The sequence below is a fragment of the Capsicum annuum genome, chromosome 5, assembly GCF_002878395.1.
Source record: "Capsicum annuum cultivar UCD-10X-F1 chromosome 5, UCD10Xv1.1, whole genome shotgun sequence".
Taxonomy (NCBI): domain Eukaryota; kingdom Viridiplantae; phylum Streptophyta; class Magnoliopsida; order Solanales; family Solanaceae; genus Capsicum; species Capsicum annuum.
In genome coordinates, this window is record NC_061115.1 from 174,542,838 (window position 1) to 174,548,849 (window position 6,012).

Here is a 6,012-nt window from a genome sequence, read left to right on the forward strand (position 1 = left end):
TTTCAATACTTTTTCTTACCCCATCTCTAGCCCTACCCCAACACCTCACCCCTACCAGCTTCCCCACCCCCCTCCCAAAAAAAAAGAACTTAAAATTTATTTTTAAAAAAAAATTTTAAAAAAAATTCTTAGCCCACCCCACCCCTATTTGAAAAAATTAATTATTTAAATTTTTTAAAAAACTTTAATTTTTTATCCCTCCCCCTTAATTTATTCCTTCTCATTGTTTTTTATCCCTCCCCCTTAAAATAAATTATTTTTCTTAAAAATATTTTCTTGAAAAATATTTTCCATTAAAAATATTTTCCTCCATACCAACACCCTAAAACATCACTTGTTTACGAATGCAATATGTATTATGCAAAGGGATTCTGGCTTTTTATGATATTGCATAAACTTCCAACTCAAAGAGGAAAACGAAAGCGGGACATGGCATACACTGCTATTACATCTCTTATGAGCACCATGGAGCAATCACAGCAAAGTAACAGACAAATGGTGCAATTGCTCCATCAAAAACTTCATTCTTTTCTATCCATTCTAGAGGAACCTTGGAAAATTACTAGCCATATTGAGGTATTAACAAGTTTGGAATGACGAATCACATCGCTAGCACTTCAAGCACAAGACATGGTTGACTCCAAATCAAGAATAATATCATTAGCACAAGTTGCAAAGAAACGAAGAGGAGCTTTGTGGAAACATCGTTTCGTCTTGAAACAAACAGTTGAAAATATTGATTCCATCACGAGGAAGTGGATGGAAATTCGCAACAGGTACAACAATTTGAAAGACGTTGAAAGACAAAATTTGCCTCTAATTGGCGATATCTCTCCTCAACACGATTTAATGCACGAGAATATGATTGTTGGCCGTGAAAATGAATTCGGTATCATGGATCGACTAGCTAGCGGATCAAGGAAACTAGAGGTTGTCTTAATTGTAGGTATGGGGGCATTGGCAAAACAACTTTGGCTACCAAAATTTACAACGATCCATATATTATGTCCCGCTTTGACATTCGTGCAAAAACTTTTGTTTCACAAGAGTATTGTACGAGAAATGTACTCCTTAGACTGCTTTCTTCTATAACTGATATTCTTTCTGAGCTAACAGAAGGGGAACTAGCAGACCGACTGCAAAAGACTTTAAAAGGCAGAAGGTATCTGATAGTCATCGATGACATATGGACTACAACAGCTTGGGATGATTTTAAACTATGTTTTCCAGACTATCACAATGAAAGTCGTATACTCCTGACTACTCGAAATATGGAGGTGGCTGAATATACTAACTCGGGTACGCCTCCTTATCAAATGCGCCTTTTGAGTTGTGATGAAAGTTGGAATTTAATGTACAGTAAGGTCTTTGCGAAAGAGTGTTATTCCCCTGAATTTGAACAACTTGGAAAACAAATTGCATTGAAGTGCAGAGGATTACCTCTAGCGATTGTTATGATTGCTGGACTTCTCTCCAAAATTGATAAAACTTTCTATGAGTGGAAAAGTGTTTCCAAGAATGTAAGTTCATCAGTAAGCACAAATCTTGATGACTCGTGCATGAGCGTGCTTGCTCTGAGTTACCATCACTTGCCCCATTATCTAAAATCATGTTTTCTGTATTGTGGAATCTTTCCAGAGGATGAATTGATTTCTGTTAGTAAACTGACGAAATTATGGGTTACAAAAGGATTTCTAAAGATGGAGGAAAATAAAAGCACAGAAGAGGTGGCGGAGAAATGCTTAAAGGATCTTATAGATATAAGTTCAGTTGTCATCCATCGTCAGAGTTTTGATGGTAGAATCAAGACTTGTGGAATGCATGATATAGTCCAAGAACTCTCAATAAGAGAAGCTCGAAAGATGGATTCCGTGAATGTTATTGTTGGAGAGGATTATCCAAATCCATGTACCCAATACATGGGTACTCTTTCCTCAAAGGTCAGAGGTCGAATTGTTATTGAATCCCCTATGCATCCCTATCTATTGGCCAAGTGTGGTTATAATACTGCTCATTCGCTTTTCCAATTTCATGGATATAACTCTTGTGGAATCATGCCAGGTTTGGGGTATTTCAAGCTACTCAGAGTTCTAGATCTCATTTCAATAGAATTGACTCATATTCCCAGTTGTATAGTTAATTTATTTCACTTGAGATACCTAGCTGTTTTAGTTTCTATCAATCACGAAGTTCCTCCATCAATAGCAAACCTTACTCATCTGCAGACTTTTATACTAGAAGAGTCATTTAGAAGAAGTTCCTTTGTATTTTCGTACAGGAGTTTTGAAGTTACTACAATTGAGACATCTCCATTTGGACTGGAATTACATGTATCCTTATGAGCCTGAAGAGAGGAGTGTGGTTCTTGAAAATTTACAAAGCGTGATAGGATGGAATCCGTTACATTGTACACCATCACTCCTTATACTACTTCGCAATTTAACAAAGTTACAAATTTATGGCACTGAACAAGACTTCAGAATTAGCACAATACAAGAGGTCCTCCACAATCTTTGCTACTTAGATCAGCTTGAGACACTGAAATTTGAGATCATGCATTCATTTTCGAGAAAAATATATCTTTGTCCACCTTTGTCCTTCCTTCTTCAGGTGCTTTTCCCTGAAACCTTAGGAAGTTAGCTTTTATCAGAACATGTCTATCGTGGAAAGATTTGAGTATTGTTGGTAAGTTACAAAAACTCGAGGTCCTTAAACTAGCATATGATGCTTGTGAAGGTGAGGAATGAGAAGTAGTTGAGGAGGGGTTTCCTCACTTGAAGTTGTTGCTACTCAAATGCATAAACTTGAGGTATTGGAGAGCCAGTAGTGATCAATTTTCGTACCTTGAAAAACTATTCCTTGATAGTTGAGGCTGTTTGAATTCAATCCCTCGAGATTTTGTTGATATAATGACACTTGAGCTGATAGAACTAGCCAACTGTCGAGACACTCTTTTGAATTTAGCACATCAGATTCAACAGGATATTGGAGACAATATGCTTGAGGTTCGTGTCAGATCAAATGGTGGTGTTAATTGGAAAACATTTTAAGATTCCTCTTGCCTAGTATTTGTAATATCCCTGTACTCATGCTTCAATTTATTTATTTATTATTACTTGCTCTTCTCCGTTCATCTTTACTTGTTTATGTTACTAAATAGATGTTCAATGATATTTATTGACACGACCTAAACCAGCATCTAATCATAATGGACATCCCAAGTCCAATCAGGACTGGAGATCACCCCCGTTACCCATCCCAACCGACCAATGCATATCCTAAGTCGGATGAATTCTGAACATATAACAAGATAGCGTTATTGCACAATCCAAGACTCTGGGATACGTCTACATCCATGACTAACCAAACGAGTCCAACCGTCCGATACCCAACCGGTAACCAATACCAACCAAACCATAATAAAAAACCATAACCATATGAGTTCCAAAATAATTATAGAATCCCAAAATAAATGAGGATGGAACAACCAACAATACAGTTAACCGGTGTCAGCCCCAATACCAATACCAATATCAATACAAAGGATAACACCAATACCGACCTCGCTCATTCCAACCCATAGTAGTTCCATGAAAGCCTCTAACCAAAAGAAAACCAATAACCAGTTAGGACATGCCCCCAATCATAGCCAAAACCAATATCCATAAAATAACCAAAGTATATGAAAATGTCCATAACATAAAATGGAGCCTTCTGAAAAGATGGAAGCTCACCACTTCAATCCTAAAGCTGGTCCTAAAATCTGATCACTACGAAGGAGGAGTAGAATGGTCGGTTACTGCATTGCATGGGGATACAGCCGCTCGAAGGAGGGTTAGCGGGTGAACGCTAGCATGAACTCAGGATAAGGATAAAATAATGCCATCCAGTAAACTCAAGAAAACCATCTATATGCATACAAACCATACATATATATATAACCATGCCAGAAAAGGAAACCGGGTTTAGCATGCATTGGAAATCATTAACCTGGGTATTTGTATCTTAACCGTTCTTAACTACCCACGGGCTATATGGGTCCAGTGTAAGACCCTGAACGGGTGCCAATGCGTATAGCCACACGAACCGAAGATACCACAAGAGTAGGGGATTCCCACGTACCCTTAACTTTCCATGATACATATGTACAATGTACTTAGAAGATTCCTGTGTACCTCATAGTATCATATATGGTCGCCATGACCAACCCCTCATGTCGGCAAACATGAGTTTCAGTGTTCGTTCATTGAACTCCCACTTTCACGATTATCCATCATATCCCGACATTATTACTCAATTAAAACCATTCCGACCAACCAATCCATTATTTCATTTATTATTAACAAAGGCTATTAACAGTGGTATTGTCATATCGAACATAACTTGCAAGTATTTTCCTTAGTCAAACCTTTTGAGGTAAAGGGATTCCCGCTTACCCATTTACCAAGTTTAACTTGGAGAAGTCCTATGTACCTCACAAGTGTAAGTCCCATGTACCTCACAAGTGTTCCATTATGTTTGCATGGGGGAGTCCCATTGTAACACCCCAGAAAATGGGTCCCGGAGCATCACACGGTGCTTGAGGCTACGAGTAGCCCCAAGCTAACCCTTTGAGACATTTTCATTCAGTTCAACACAAATCAACGGGGTTTCCATAAATAACCCTCAAATATCAGCAGAGTAATCATCATCTAAGAATAAAAGAATTTCAGAAAGATAACAAAATACGACTTATTGGTCAACTCCCAACATCTATACTAGTCTGACAAGCCTCTAAGAAAATCAATAAAACCAGCGACCCATTGAGACATGCTCCAACTGACTCATACTTAGTTATCAAATGTAAACAATTCCATGAAACCAACATCAGACATCACGTCCTTGAAACATGAGGACTCACCACAACAGAGAAATAGAACAGCATGTTTGAAGAATCACTGTCGAACCTGGAACTGAGCACCTGAACCTACATTTGGAGAAAATATAGCCCACATCCGAAGATGTGGGTCAGTACCATGGAAAGGAACTGGGTATATGGGGATGTATTCAGTTTTATAAACATCATTATCATAAATATTTATAAGAAATATGCAAGATGTATGAAAGACTCACATAGCCCGAAGAAAATCATCATAATCATAAGAAGATGAAATAAGTACAATAACAAATGTGAGTCATCATATAATTTGTCAATCACTTTCAGTTCATCAAGAATATCAATTCTCATAATGTAAATATCATTTAAATCTTTCAAAAGAATAACTTTCACAATTCCACTTTCAAATCACTTCATCATTCACCATAGACACAAGGAAACACACACACACTGGGAGATCCTATAACCGACATAAACCATGTGAGCCACATGGAGTCCAACGTCCAACCCACGTTGGGGAGAGCAGTCCTATCCTTGCCATCGGAGTAGGACTATCGATATCAAATCCACACAAACTAGGGATCACTATATAAATCAGCCTCAGGCTCACTCCCACGGAGGCACGTAGCTCTAGGGAAGTAAGGTCGCTTTATACCTCCCACTCGGTGCTAAAGATTTCTCCCGGACTTAGCTCAGATCATTTCAAAGACAATCCACAACAAAATAATTGCAGTAATATATAAATATACATCGGGAGCCATTATGCTTTCCATCTATCAAAATCAATCACGTTGTGGATTTCTTTCACACTCGAATTCAAAACAACAAATCATTCAAAATATCTCAAATATTCAACATCAACGTGCTTATAACACACATTTTTTCAAAAAAAAGACACAATTTCCAATGATTCATGACCCAAATATCAAAATCATGATAAATGTCATTCAAGATTCATGCTTTATATCTCCACACATGTAAATTCATCTTTCAAAATCATAAACATCAAGATTTCATAATAGTCATCATAAGATATGGGTCCATGCTTCAAATTCGTAAAAATCAAATAAAAATCATGTCTTTGTAAAGAAAATTACTTTTGGACACAAGAACTCTCTTTCGTTCTTGTGTCCAAA

General features: G+C 37.5%; 1 pseudogene; it reads left to right on the forward strand.

Moving 5' to 3' along the window:
- The first annotated feature begins 429 nt into the window (after positions 1-429).
- Positions 430-2,342, forward strand: LOC107871948 (annotated as a pseudogene).
- The last annotated feature ends 3,670 nt before the right edge of the window (positions 2,343-6,012 follow it).